This window comes from Delphinapterus leucas, chromosome 2, assembly GCF_059928025.1.
Source record: "Delphinapterus leucas isolate spDelLeu-1000000601 "Yukka" chromosome 2, BTC_Dleu_Yukka2, whole genome shotgun sequence".
Lineage (NCBI taxonomy): Eukaryota > Metazoa > Chordata > Mammalia > Artiodactyla > Monodontidae > Delphinapterus > Delphinapterus leucas.
The window spans coordinates 130,449,347-130,464,566 of record NC_143130.1 but is presented as its reverse complement, the minus strand read 5'-3'; positions in this window follow the sequence as shown (position 1 = coordinate 130,464,566).

Genomic DNA, 15,220 nt, shown 5'->3' with positions numbered 1-15,220 from the left:
GCTTGTGTAAATCTAGAGATTTCCAGGCATGTGCCCAAGATAGACATTTGCCATTAATCAATACAGTGTACTATACAGTAAGTAGAGAGGACACAAAATAAACACAGGGAAAATTGAATTTAAAATACAATTTAAGCAATGGCAAATTGGAGTAAGTGGTCTATCTTCATGTTTGTAGATAAAATGAACATAATAGAAATCTACAGAGTAAATGAAAACTTTTTATGGATAGAAAATATTGTTGGTGGAGTGGTGGTAGTGGATTAACAAATGGTACTATCTGTTTAAAATTTTGGTTTATGACTCCCCTTTTTTCCAGCTGATTTATTTAAGTGAAATACAGGTGTAAGATCTCTTTTTGATGTGTATCAATTTCTTTTTAATGAGTCACTTTGATAATGTTTGCATTAGTATTGCCCTATATGTTAATCAGTTCCAGGTCCATTGTAAAGCAAAGCCATGTTAGATGTCAATTTTGAATGCTAGCTAATATAATAATTCATCTGAAATACTTACAGAACACTTACTTTGTGCTGAGTACCATTCTAGACACTGGGGATATAGTTGTGAATTAAAGCAAGACTATCCCTGATATCATAGAGTTTACATTCTAGCGAGGAAGACAGGCGATATGCAAATGAACACATACATATATAAAAGGCTAGAAAGATAAAACAGCACAAGAGGATCTAGAATAATGGGAGATGGGTGTCAACAGTGGTGTGGACCCTCCTCTCTGAGAGGGTGATGGTTGAGCAGAGCCTGAATGTACTGAGTTGTGTGAAAGTTTGTGTGTGGTGGGAGGAGGTGGGGAAGAGCCTTTGAGTCATAGTAATGAAGGGGCAAAGGCTGTGAGTTGAGAATGTTCCTGGCTTATTGGAGAGGTTACAAAGAAGACAGTAGGGCTAGAACAGAACAAGTGAAGAGAAGAGTGGCGAGATTAGGATCAGGGATCAGAGCATGGGGCCAGGGCAAGAAGAGTTCAATAAAAGGAAAATAGACTTTATTCTAAATACACTTGGGGTGACTGAGCAGGAGAGTGATCAGATTTGCATTTTAAACACACCATTCTAGGTGCAGTGTGAAAAACAGAGTGTAGGTGGAGCAAGGGTGGAAAGAGCAAAACCGGTTAGATGGTTGCAGCAGTCCAAGGAAGAGAAGCTAGTGTTTGGACCAGTGTGGTAGCAGTGGTGAGAAGTGATTGGGTTCTGAATTCTATTTTGAGATGTGGGTTTTTTTGTCTTTTTTTTTAACATCTTTATTGAAGTCAGAGAGAGAAAAACAAATACCGTATTTTGAGATGTTTTGATTGTGGAGATGATAGAGTTTGCTAATAGCTATGGCAGTGGGTGAGTAGACAAGGAAAGGCAAGAGTTAAGAACAGTTCCCTAGTTTTAGAGCAGAAAAATAGAGGGGATTTTGCTCCCCAGTTCCTGAAATGGGGACACTTCAGAGGTCAGAGGAATGATTCAAGAGTTCTGTTCTGGACTTGCAAGTTTGAGTTATCCATTAGATAGTCAAAAAGACATGTTGAATGTGACTGCATTTATAAAATGGTAGATGTACATTTCCAGTTCACCAGTGTACAAATGCTATATAAAACTATGGGAATGGGTGAGTTCAACTACGTGTAATTTCAGGATAGCAGAGTAGAGGATGGTAAACAGAACTACTCCAAAATTGGGAAGAAGAGTAGAAATCATCAGTGGAAATCTAGGACTGGCCAGTGAGATAAGGAAAACCAAGTTTTAACAATTATAACCTGAAATCAAATGATTACTACTGGTTAGAGTAATAATCTCTTCTGGAATAATCTCTTCCTGAGACACAGGGAAAGATGCTTTGCTCACAGAAGCAGAAGATACATTTTGTGTTCCTGGACTTTGTGTCCTGGGTTCATGGAGAGACATGGAGAAGGGATGGTGTTTGTTTCTCCACTTTGCATTGAAAATAATGAATTCTTTCCTCTGAGGGTACCTGAATCATTCATTATAAAGGCATTAGCATAAATAGTAACATCATACTTTTTTGATATATGGAAGCCCTACTGAAACTTTGGCTGTTGTGTGGACAGTAAAGTGTATGGAGGGTGGGGGGCACTAAGTGTGGACTTAAGGAAGCTCATTAAGAGGCCATTACAGTGTTCCAGGTCAGAGACAATGGTGGCTTAGGCTATGGTAATCGCGACATTCTAAAAGGGTTGGAACCCAGCTGTACTAGCCAACCTGGAAGCAGTGTGATTTATTCTAGTGCCAACTGGGTTTAGTAGTTTCAGCACCTGAAGGGGTTCTTTTAATGTAAGATTTAATAAAATATCATTATTTATTGAGAAGAGTTAAAGTACTCTTTGGAACAAATTGCTTGTATTTCACCAAAAGGTTATTTTTAAAATGCTTATCCACAGTGCAGTATAACTGCATATTTTCTATAGTTATGTCTCTATATCCCTTTTCTCTAGGGAACTGGGGATATCCTTCCTCAGGAGGGTCTCCTGAAAGATTCTGTCCTTGTTCTGGGGTCTAGGTATACTCTCCTTTTGTCATCTGATTCCTTGTCTTTCTCCAAGACTGCTTCATTGACCCATGACAGTCAGTGTTGGATTGTTTCATGCTTTGCTGAATTCTTTATATCGCTGTGGTTGCCAAGAGTTCTACATCTCTTACAATTGTTCAGAGTTCAGTCTTTAGACTATTCAATTAAATTTCTGTTTCTAAGTTATTTCTCTTATTTACTATTGGGCACTGCTGAAATACACTAAAATATGGTCTGTACATTCCTCACAAAAATGCCTGCCAGAGGTGGGAGAGGTTATATGGAAAATCTCCATGAAATTAGATGAGAAAGAATAGCTTTGTGATTGGCTGATTGATATGTCAATATATTTGTAATTGACATACATATATAATTTGTGTATAAATGTAATATATGTGTGATATGTATGTGTGGCAATATAAATGTATAATGTATATGTATATATGTAATTTATGTATGATATATGGGTGTATGTGTGTGTATGTGTATAAATGTAAATATATATAAATCACTTAGCATAGCGCCTAGTAAAGAGTTAACTCTAACTGAGCTCACCATCCCACTGTGAAAAAGTAAATGCCTCCTGTTTTTTGACCTGGTGTGGTTTGGCAATAAATTACTCAGTAGACAGACAGGTAAAAATAAAACATAAAATTATGAAATGACTCTGGCACCTTTCCCTTTTTATGCACAGGCCTTTACCTACGTCTTTGTTCCCATTTTGTAGTCCCAAATGGACAGGAGGCCCAGTCAATAGGCAGGTAAAATGCAGACCAAAATTTAGCTAGCACTTCACTTTTAGGGGAAATACCAGGTGTGCCCGATGACTCATTCGGTACCAAAGATAAACAGTTGTCAAAACACAGCACTTGCAAACAGGTTTCAGTTCTAGAGTAAAGGCTTGTGAGTAAAACCAGGGACTTGGAAGTAGCTTGAATGTGGTAAGCATTACGGCATTTGTTTAATTATATATATATATGTATCCAGTGTTGGTAATCACAGAATAAAAGGCACACAAACACAATTATATAACTGAAATTTCTTTTTCACATAAGACAACATAAGAAAAATTTCAAGGCAATTATAAACTAGAAAAATATTTCAAAACATATGAGCATTACTAAACTTAATACATGAATGTTATAATTCTATAAGATGAAAGTTAAAAACTTTACTCAGTTAAAAAGAGGAAGTCCAAAAATGAAGGAATAAATTTATAAAGAATGTTCAACCCCTCTAGAAAGCAGGTAAACATTAAATTAAAATTTTTATCAAAATGAATAAAATTTAAAATATGTATATTCAAGTTTGTAAGTGGATGAAGAAATGGATATTATGTTAATTTTTCTGGAGAACAATTTGGTAATATAAATTTTTAAAAACCTTGAGAAAAACTGTACTTTTTATCTCATAATTTGATTTATAGAAAATAACATTAATTATAACAGTAGTAAAAGAAAAACATCTGTAAATTTTCATCATATGAGAATGGTTTAAAAATCCCTCTGGCAAACTCATAGAGTGAAATATGGTGTAGGCATAAAATGATGTTGCCAGAGGATATTTAATTATGTGGAAAATAGAACCAAAACACTATGTTAGTTATGACCCTGTGTGCACATTTGTGCATGTAAGAGTGTGTGTGTGAGAGAGAGACAGTGAGAAAGAAAGGAGATAGCGGACCGGTGACTGAGATTTTGGCTGTGAGGCCAGCCTGCTCAGGTTCATATTCTGGTTCTGACATTTACTAAATCAATCTTGGGCAAGTATTTCAATATTCCTGTTGTTTCCATTTCCTCATTCATAAGATTGGAAAAAAAAATGATACCTTTCTTTTCTGATTGTTAGGAAGATTAAATGTTTACACATGTAAGGCGTTTAGAAGAATGGCCCAAATAAGCACCCCAAAACATTTTTTTTAATTTTTATAACCAAAATGTTAACATTGGGTATTCACTTATTCAACAAATATTTATTGAGAGCTCATTGTAGGTCAAGAGTTTGATCAGCACTGGGGATGCACCGATGAACAAAACATCCTCTGGACGCTTACATTTTAGTGAATATACACAACATGGAGATAAACAAATGAACATGCAATGTAAAGTTACATAATGATGTGTAAGTGATGTTAAGAAATGGCAGGATTAAGGAGAGGGGGTCATGGGAGGGGTGTTGCTTTAGATAGATGGGGTTCTCAGGGGAGGCCTCTTTGAGGGGTGGTGTTTGAGCAGAGACCTGAATGAAGTCCACAGCTAAGGCCATGAGTATCTGGGTAAAAAACATTCCAAACAGGGAACAGCTGGAAATGCCCTGTAGTAGGAATGTGCTTGGCATATTTGAGAAATCCTAGCTCAATTCTGGACTGGAGCAGAATGAGCTAGGGAAAGAGTGGTGGGAAATTAGGGAGAAAAAGAGAGAGCATGGGGCCAGGTCATTTGGGGCTGTATAGGCGTGGAAAGTCATTTAGACTTTAAGGTGTGCCAGAGATCCATTAGAGGGCTCTGAACAGATGAACAATTTAGAAAGATCACAGCAGTTGCTCTGTATAAAATGGACTCATGCAAAGGTAGTTAGTGGGATAATGGATTATTTAAATGATCCTCTGTTTGTCTAGCTATATTTTCCAAGTTGCTTACAGTGGACATGTATTCCTTTATAAGAAAATAAACTTGCTAATTTTTTAAGCAAAGCTTTTGGGTAACAATTAAGCACATAAGATCATTATTGTTCTTACCATTTTCCCCAATCTTCAAAAGGGCCTGACTTTTGTACAGACATATAAAGTCTTCATGTTTCTCTGTGTTGTTTTTTTTTTAAACCAGTTCTTAAAAGTTATTTCTAGTGATCTATCCTTTGTCAGACCTCATAGGCAGTTCACTTTTTTATTTTTCTTTTTGGAGACATCAGTCTATCATTACACAAGGTCATCTTCACATCCACTGCAAAAAAAACAGAATACTTTTCATACCCTTCTCCCTGTTTTGTTTTCAAGGCCCTATACAGTTGCCACTGCTGTCAAAAACACCCTTCTTTCCATTGTCCAGTTAATGCTTCAGTCAATGTGAACAAGTCATTGTTGATTTTCTAGACCAATAGAAATTATGATAGTTACTGCTGAAAAATGACACATTTGAGCTACTATACCATTACCTACAACTGACTTTCGCCAAAAAAAAAACCAAAACAAAAACCAAAAAACCCCTAAGCCCTCTCATGCCAGCAGTGAAACATGGCATGTCACAAAGAAGGGACTCTTCTTACTTCACAACACATTGCCTGTGAGAAGGACTATGGCTGCGCTTGATCACTTCTTGAAGCATGTGTTTCATGAAAGATAATGTGAGCACTTAGGCGTTTACAGTCATGGAGAGTGTGTCTTTCTCACTCTCATTTCTGTGAATAGCTACTTGGTATCTGACACTGATGCCCTTAGCCAGAATTCTTAGTAATATATAAAAAAAAATTCAGTATATATAAAAAAACTTCAAGTAGAGTCCTTTCCTTTGTAAGCATATGTTTCAAAATCAAAAGTGTAAGTAAGTAAAAAGGAAATGAATTGTTACAATCTCAGACATTTTATATAACACACTAGCTGTGATTTTAAGTACATGTAACAGCATTATATTGATATATTTTAAAAATAATGATAAAAAGTAGATAAAGTTTAATTCAGGAGAAATATAAGAACATATTTGGAAAGACTTCTCCGTTTAACCACTACTTTTTTACATGAGATGCTCCTGTTTGCCCTAGACTATGCCTCAGAAGAGGGAAGAAGACCAGAGCCCCAGATGGCTCTTGGTTAGGTAAACAGTCTCTGATTCATCCCATTCTGCCGTTTCTTCATTTTGACCACAAGACAAAGGGCTTAGAACCATGGAACTGTGTGTTTTAGCCTGGAAACTGATAATGGCCCCCAGACACCACCTCCAATACCCTTCAAGTAAGGTGGCAAGTGACATTAAGCTACAAACAATAATTAGAGCCAGTATTTCCTGAGCTTTGACTACATCAAGCAAGGTGCTACAGGTATTATATACATATTTCATTTCATCCTAATGATAACCTTTGTAGTAGAGACTATTATTTTATTATCTCTGTTGTGCATATGAAGAAAACTGAAGTCAAATAAATTGTTCAAGACTGCACAACTAGTCGATAACAGGATCAGAATTGAAACCCAGGCAGTCTGACTTCAGATCCTATGTTCTCAATCACTTTATTTGGTCTGGCAAAATCCACACATAGTATTCTTGGGAGCATCATATTTGAACTTGTAGAATCTATTTATTGAATCATACAGGGTAATTGATCTATCAAGGTCAATCCCATACGAGGCTATTATTCATGACTTTTCTAGAACTCAGATTACATAGGTAGGGTTAATTCAAATGTTTCAGAAAAATGAGGTGAGTCAAATCAGCCATATAACTTCTCTTCATCAGCCAAGAAGATATTCCTAAAAGTGCACACTGCCCTCACTGGTTTCTTTTAAAGAAAGATCAATCATAAGTGCTACTCCTGTATTCAGTGAAATGTTTTGCACAATATTTAGATTGTCTGAGCCACTGTGTGAACAGAGCTGAGGCATTTTCCTTAAGATTCATTTTTGCTTTTTCCATTGAACATATTGAATGAGCCTCTTTTATTTTCTCTGTGGTGTAGGAACCTAGCTAGGTGTACCACCACATGCTCCCTCAATACACCCTGAATACACAAAGACCCATTAGGATCATGTATTATGTTCAGTTTAGAGTAACCAAAATCTACTCAGTCTCTGCAGAATCATTTTTGACCAAAGGTACTAGCAATTGAATGTTTCTTGTTAAACCCATACAGAACTTGAACTTATCACTAGCAGCAGCAATTGCTGCAAAGAAAGCCTTTGCTCTTGTGAATACTTACGATTTGTCACACGTCCAGGCAGAGCTGCTGTATAAGCCATGCTAATGCTAACTATCTGGGAAATTTGGTCATCCATTTGAAGGGAGCAATCCTGTTCTTATTAGTTTCTAAATTTATTTTAACTTCCATTGACACAAATTAAAGTGGGACTCTTGCTGCCTATTGATTGTGTCAACAGTAGATTTTTTTCTCTGTCTATAATTCATTTTTAAAGACTTTACTTTTATTAAACTAAATACTGCCAGTTAACTAAAGTCTTGGCTTTTATAGACTCAGGAGAGCAGGATCTAACATAAATTAATCATGACTTAATTGACTGAGCTAATTCAAGTTCCCTCCAGCCCACTGCACAGCAATATTCTTGTCTTCCCAATGAAGGCTAAATGGTATACTGTTTCAGGAGTATGAACTTTTACCACTTTAGCACCCCAATTTTTTCTGAGATCTAAAGTTTTAACACTCTTGGAATTTTCTACAAATGTATTCATAGTTAGGAAGACTGTTAATTGATCTTACGCATTACAGATGAGCAATTTCTTTCTATTACTTATTCCATGCATGGACTAACATCTTTATTTGTAATACTGTTGAACACACACACACACACACACACACACACACACACACACACATACACACACCAATAACAATTTGTTTGATTGCAATTTACACCTGGTTTTCCCTACCCCAAAATAATTTGAATTCCTAATGCTAGCACTATTGTTGCTATAAAAAACAAAAAGCATTTAGCAAAATTAGCTAAGACATAAATAGTAATAGTTTTCTCAAAACATGCTTAGGCAGAATAGTATTGATAAAGCTATAAAGAAATCATCAAAAAATTATGTTCCCAGAGCTCAGTTTTCTAAGTATCATATTCAAGAAGGCAATACAATAGTATGTGACTACACAAAATACTCAAGATTTTTGTTTTTAACTTTTATATACTTTCCTTAAATTATCACCAAAATTTATAACAACATTTACAACTAAAGAATTATTCACTCTTACAGTGGTAGGAGAATTACGTAAAGAAAAAATTAAACTTAATGTTATCTTTTTTCTCCAAATCAGTGCTCTGTTTCTTGGAATAGCATGGGGCACAAAATAATGCAGAAAAATATATTTTTTTAAACTAGAGATTAGAATAGCTATGCAAAAACTGGATTTCTTGAACAGGTTTTTTGTTTTGCTTTGGTCATTTGTGTTTAGTTATGTTTGTCTCATTTTTGGTTTAGTCTTATTTTGCTTATTTTTGTTTTATTTCTTGTTTTTTTTGTTGGTTGGTTGGTTTTCTTTTGTTTTGTGTCACTCAAGAGTCCTCTCCCAGCCCCTCTCTTAGGACCTAAATACAATTAAGAGTAACTAGACTGATATTGTGAGTTCAGGGATGGCATTGATTTTTCGTTGACCATGATTGTAAGCAATAAAACATTACATAATGACAAGAATTGACTGTGGCCAGGTCTCTAAAAGTCAGGGAATAAAGGACAGCATAGTGTTTAAGCTTTAGTGAGGATCTCTTTGTATATCCCATGATATATTTAGTATGTCCTATGAATATTCCATAATATAAAAGAAAGAGAGTTATATGTGTAGTCAGATAATAAGAATTTTAGTTTTATTTCTGCTACTTGCTATGTCAACTTGGGCAAACCTGTTCCATTTAGTCTTCCTTTTCCTCAACAGTAAGTGGGATTTTATATACCTTAGGTGTTACTTACTAATGATTAAATGAAATCATATGTAAAAGCCTTTTATAAACAGAAAAACATTATCTACTTGTGAAGAGGCCCTGTTTTCCTTTTAAGATGAACTAACTCCTAATTTCAGGCATATATTAGTTATCAAATTACACTCTCAAAATTTTTTTCTGATTTAATTTTAGTAAGTAGAAAACAACCCTGCCACTTGTAAATTGGCATGTTTCTTATAAGTTTTAAGTCAAGGGTTTTCTGCCTGTGTGTGATAAGTTAAAGAATGGGTGAGACCTGCCCCTAAGCTATTGAAGTACATATGTATAGGAAATTTGTGGAGGTACCATTGCTAAATACATCCCCAACTCTCTTTTTTTCTGCTTAGCCTTAAGCATTGAATCTGTGGAGACTTTCATGTTTAATATATGCAAATCTATAAAGAGAAAGATCAAACTGAAGCTGCTGACCTTTTACTGATTCTTGTTGAACCACAATTGCTGGTCTCACTGTAGCACAGCTTTTCCTGTTTTCCCAAGACCATCGATGGGGCACTGGGAGAGTTTAGAAGATATGATCCGGCAGTAGGATGGTGGCCTCCTTAAAAATTTCCTTGAAACTGAGGTTTTATTCGGCAGTAGCTTTGAAATAAAGAACTGAGCTTTCACACAATTTCGTTCCCCATAGGTTAAAGTTCTCACTAATAGGCTTTTTAATACAAGCTTGATATTATCCAGTGTGGTAGACAATAGATGATCTGACATTTAATGTGAAGCTTCTGAGGTGGCACATGGATTTTGGAAGCTTCTGAGGATGTGGTGAAGTGGAAGTAGAAAAAAATGCTCTTTAAAATAGACACAAAATTTTTAAATAGCTATAAACTGTCGTTTCTTAGATAATAGAACAAAATTGAATGTTCAGGTTCTTCATCTTAATATAAAAATTCCTTTATTCTTTTTTTCCACACAATTTTCTAAAAGTGAGTTAATCAAGTTAAAAGTTAGATGCATATATAGCTTTTGTCTGTTTAAAAGCTTGAGTTACTTCCAAAATTCAGATTCTATCTACTTTTGTTTTTTACACAAACACACTGTATTTTATTTTTACAAGAGATAAATAAACTGACACAAAGCATTGTAAATGGATGACCACAACAAAAGCAACAATGATTGCAATTACCAAACACGAAACACACTCATGCTATGTCATAATATTGACATTCAGTCCAGTAATCCTCACCTGTAATAGCTCCTTTACTTTGCAGTGAAAATTGATTTGTATATTTTTTGCCTCCGAGTCCTTGTGGGATTTTTTTTTTAATTCAAACGGAAAGTTGCAAAAATTATAATCATCCTCATCAGTTCAGTCAGTCCCATGTAATTAATTTTTTTATCTTGATCTTTTCTTAGCACTTTTATGAATTCATCAGTTTTCCATTAGAGTTCTGAAAATGCTTATTCATTCAGTTCAGCAGTATAGTCAGTTACCAGAAACCTGTACTTGTCAGAGTCTTTTCCATGAATTCCTTGAAGATGAAACCCTTTTATACGAACATTTTTGCGAAAGCATAAGAGTACACCCAGAACTGTCTGTAATCACAAAAGACTTAAAAATGACCACAGTTAAAGATTTGATGAAAGTTCATAATAATGCAATTGACAAGGAAATTTAGTTAATTCTGAGATATATATTTAAAGTAATAACTAGAATTATGACTTATAACATAATACCAGAACATATAAGATATTTTAGAAATTTCATGTAATGTCTGAAACATTTATATCAACGTATTTCCATAAAATAACCCAAAGAAAGCTTAGTATTAGTTCTTTTTTTGTTTGTTTGTTTGTTTTTTGTACTGCAGGTTCTTATTAGTCATCAATTTTATACACATCAGTGTATACATGTCAATCCCAATCACCCAATTCAGCACACCACCATCCCCACCCCACCGCGGTTTTCCTCCTTTGGTGTCCATACGTTTGTTCTCTACATCTGTGTCTCAACTTCTGCCCTGCAAACTGGTTCATCTGTACCACATCCATGTCTCAACAAATGACTCAATTTCGTTCCTTTTTATGGCTGAGTAATATTCCATTGGATATATGTACCACATCTTCTTTATCCATTCCTCTGTCGATGGGCATTTAGGTTGCTTCCATGACCTGGCTATTGTAAATAGTGCTGCAATGAACATTGGGGTGCATGTGTCTTTTTGAATTATGGTTTTCTCTGGGTATATGCCCAGGAGTGGGATTGCTGGAACATATGGTAATTCTATCTTTAGTTTTTTAAGGAACTTCCATACTGTTCCATACTGTTCTCCATAGTGGCTATACCAATTTACATTCCCACCAACAGTGCAAAAGGGTTCCCTTTTCTCCACACCCTCTCTAGCATTTGTTGTTTGTAGATTTTCTGATGATGCCCATTCTAACTGGTGTGAGGTGATACCTCATTGTAGTTTTGATTTGCATTTCTCTAATTAGTGATGTTGAGCAGCTTTTCATGTGCTTCTTGGCCATCTGTATGTCTTCTTTGGAGAAATGTCTATTTAGGTCTTCTGCCTGTTTTTGGATTGGGTTGTTTGCTTTTTTAATATTGAGCTGCATGAGCTGTTTATATATTTTGGGGATTAATCCTTTGTCCATTGATTCATTTGCGAATATTTTCTCCCATTCTGAGGGTCATCTTTTTGCCTTGTTTATGGTATCCTTTGCTGTGCAAAAGCTTTCAAGTTTCATTAGGTCCCATTTGTTTATTTTTATTTCCATTACTCTAGGAGGTGGATCAGAAAAAAGATCTTGCTGTGATTTATGTCAAAGAGTGCTCTTCCTGTGTTTTCCTCTAAGAGTTTTATAGTTTCTGGTCTTACATTTAGGTCTCGAATCCATTTTGAGTTTATTTTTGCGTATGGTGCTAGGGAGTGTTCTAAGTTCATTATTTTACGTGTAGCTGTCCAGTTTTCTGAGCACCACTTATTGAAGAGATTGTCTTTTCTCCACTGTATATCTTTGCCTCCTTTGTCATAGATTAGTTGACCATAGTTGTGTGGGGTTTATCTCTGGGGTTTCTATTTTGTTCCATTGATCTATGTTTCTGTTTTTGTGCCAGTACCATATTGTCTTGATTACTGTAGCATTGTAGTATAGCCTGAAGTCAGGGAGTCTGATTCCTCCAGCTCCATTTTTTTTTCCTCAAGACTGCTTTGGCTACTCGGGGTCTGTTGTGTTTCCATACAAATTTTAAGATGACTTGTTCTAGTTCCGTAAAAAATACCATTGGTAATTTGATAGGGATTGCATTGATTCTGTAGATTGCTTCGGGTAGTATAGTCATTTTCACAATATTGATTCTTTCAATCCAAGAACATGGTATATCTCTCCATCTGTTGGTATCATCTTTAATTTCTTGCATCAGTGTCTTATAGTTTTCTGCATACAGGTCTTTTGTTTCCCTAGGTAGGTTAATTCCTAGATATTTTATTATTTTTGTTGCAATGGTAAATGGGAGTGTTTCCATAATTGCTCTTTCAGATTTTTCATCATTAGTATATAGGAATGGCAGAGATTTCTGTGCATTAATTTTGTATCCTGCAACTTTACCAAATTCATTGATTAGCTCTAGTAGTTTTCTGGTGACATTTTTAGGATTCTCTATGTATAGTATCATGTCATCTGCAAACAGTGACAGTTTTACATCTTCTTTTCCAATTTGTATTCCTTTCATTTCTTTTCCTTCTCTGATGGCCGTGGCTAGGACTTCTAAAACTATGTTGAATAATAGTGTTGAGAGTGGACATCCTTGTCTTGTTCCTGGTCTTAGAGGAAATGTTTTCAGTTTTTCACCATTGAAAATGATGTTTGCTGTGGGTTTGTCATATACGGCCTTTATTATGTTGAGGTAGGTTCCCTCTATGCCCACTTTGGAGAGTTTTTATCATAAACGGGTGTTGAATTTTGTCAAAAGCTTCTTCTGCATCTATTGAGATGGTCATATGGTTTTTATTCTTCAATTTGTTAATATGGTGTATCACATTGATTGATTTGCATATATTGAAGAATCCTTGCATCCCTGGGATAAATCCCACTTGATCATGGTGTATGATCCTTTTAATGTGTTGTTGGATTCTGTTTGCTAGTATTTTGTTGAGGATTTTTGCATCTATATTCATCAGTGATATTGGTGTGTAATTTTCTTTTTTTGTAGTATCTTTGTCTGGTTTTGGTATCAGGGTGATGGTGGCCTCATAGAATGAGTTTGGGAGTGTTCCTTCCTCTGCAATTTTTTGGAAGAGTTTGAGAAGGATGGGTGTTAGCTCTTCTCTAAATGTTTGATAGAATTCACCTGTGAAGCCATCTGGTCCTGGACTTCATTTTGTTGGAAGATTTTTATCACAGTTTCAATTTCATTACTTGTGATTGGTCTGCTCATATTTTCTGTTTCTTCCTGGTTCAGCCTTGGAAGGTTATACTTTTCTAAGAATTTGTCCATTTCTTCCAGGTTGTCCATTTTATTGGCATAGAGTTGCTTGTAGTAGTCTCTTAGGATGCTTTGTATTTCTGTGGTGACTGTTGTAACTTCTCCTTTTTCATTTCTATTTTTATTGATTTGAGTCCTCTCCCTCTTTTTCTTCATGAGTCTGGATAATGGTTTATCCGTTTTGTTTATCTTCTCAAAGAACAAGCTTTTAGTTTTATTGACCTTTACTGTTGTTTTCTTTGTTTCTATTTCATTTATTTCTGCTCTGATCTTTATGGTTTCTTTCCTTCTTCTAACTTTGGGTTTTGTTTGTTCTTCTTTCTCTCGTTCCTTTAGGTGTAAGGTTAGATTGTTTACTTGAGATTTTTCTTGTTTCTTGAGGTAGGCTTGTATAGCTATAAACTTCCCTCTTAGAACTGCTTTTGCTGCATCCCATAGTTTTTGAATCGTCGTGTTTTCATTGTCATTTGTCTCTAGGTATTTTGTGATTTCCTCTTTGATTTCTTCAGTGATCTCTTGGTTATTTAGTAACGTATTGTTTAGCCTCCATGTGTTTGTGTTTTTTACGTTGTTTTTCCTGTAATTCATTACTAATCTCATAACGTTGTGGTCAGAAAAGATGCTTGATATGATTTCAATTTTCTTAAATTTACTGAGGCTTGATTTGTGGCCCAAGATGTGATCTATCCTGGAGAATGTTCTATGCGCACTTGAGAAGAAAGTGTTATCTGCTGTTATTGGATGGAATGTCCTATAAATATCAATTAAATCTATCTGGTCTATTGTGTCATTTAAAGCTTCTGTTTCCTTATTTATTTTCATTCTGGATGATCTTTCCATTGGTGTAAGTGAGGTGTTAAAGTCCCCCTATTATTTTGTTACTGTCGATTTCCTCTTTTATAGCTGTTAACAGTTACCTTATGTATTGAGGTGCTCCTGTGTTGGGCGCATATATATTTATAATTGTTATATCTTCTTCTTGGATTGATCCCTTGATCATTATGTAGTGTCCTTCCTTGTCTCTTGTGACATTCTTTATTTTAAAGTCTATTTTATCTGATATGAGTATAACTACTCCAGCTTTCTTTTGACTTCCATTTGCATGGAATATCTTTTCCATCCCCTCACTTTCAGTCTGAATGTGTCCCTAGGTCTGAAGTGGGTCTCTTGTAGACAGCATATATATGGGTCTTGTTTTTGTATCCATCCAGCAAGCCTGTATCTTTTGGTTGGAGCATTTAATCCATTCACGTTTAAGGTAATTATTGATATGTATGTTCCTATGACCATTTTCTTAATTGTTTTGGGTTTGTTTTTGTAGATCTTTTTCTTCTCTTGTGTTTCCCACTTAGAGAAGTTTCTTTAGTATTTGTTGTAGAGCTGGTTTGGTGGTGCTGAATTCTCTTAGCTTTTGCTTGTCTGTAAAGCTTTCGATTTCTCCATCAAATCTGAATGAGACCCTTACCAGGTAGAGTAATCTTGGTTGTAGGTTCTTCCCTTTCCTCACTTTAAGTATATCATGCCACTCCCTTCTGGCTTGTAGAGTTTCTGCTGAGAAATCAGCTGTTAAACTTATGGGAGTTCCCTTGTATGTTATTTGTCAT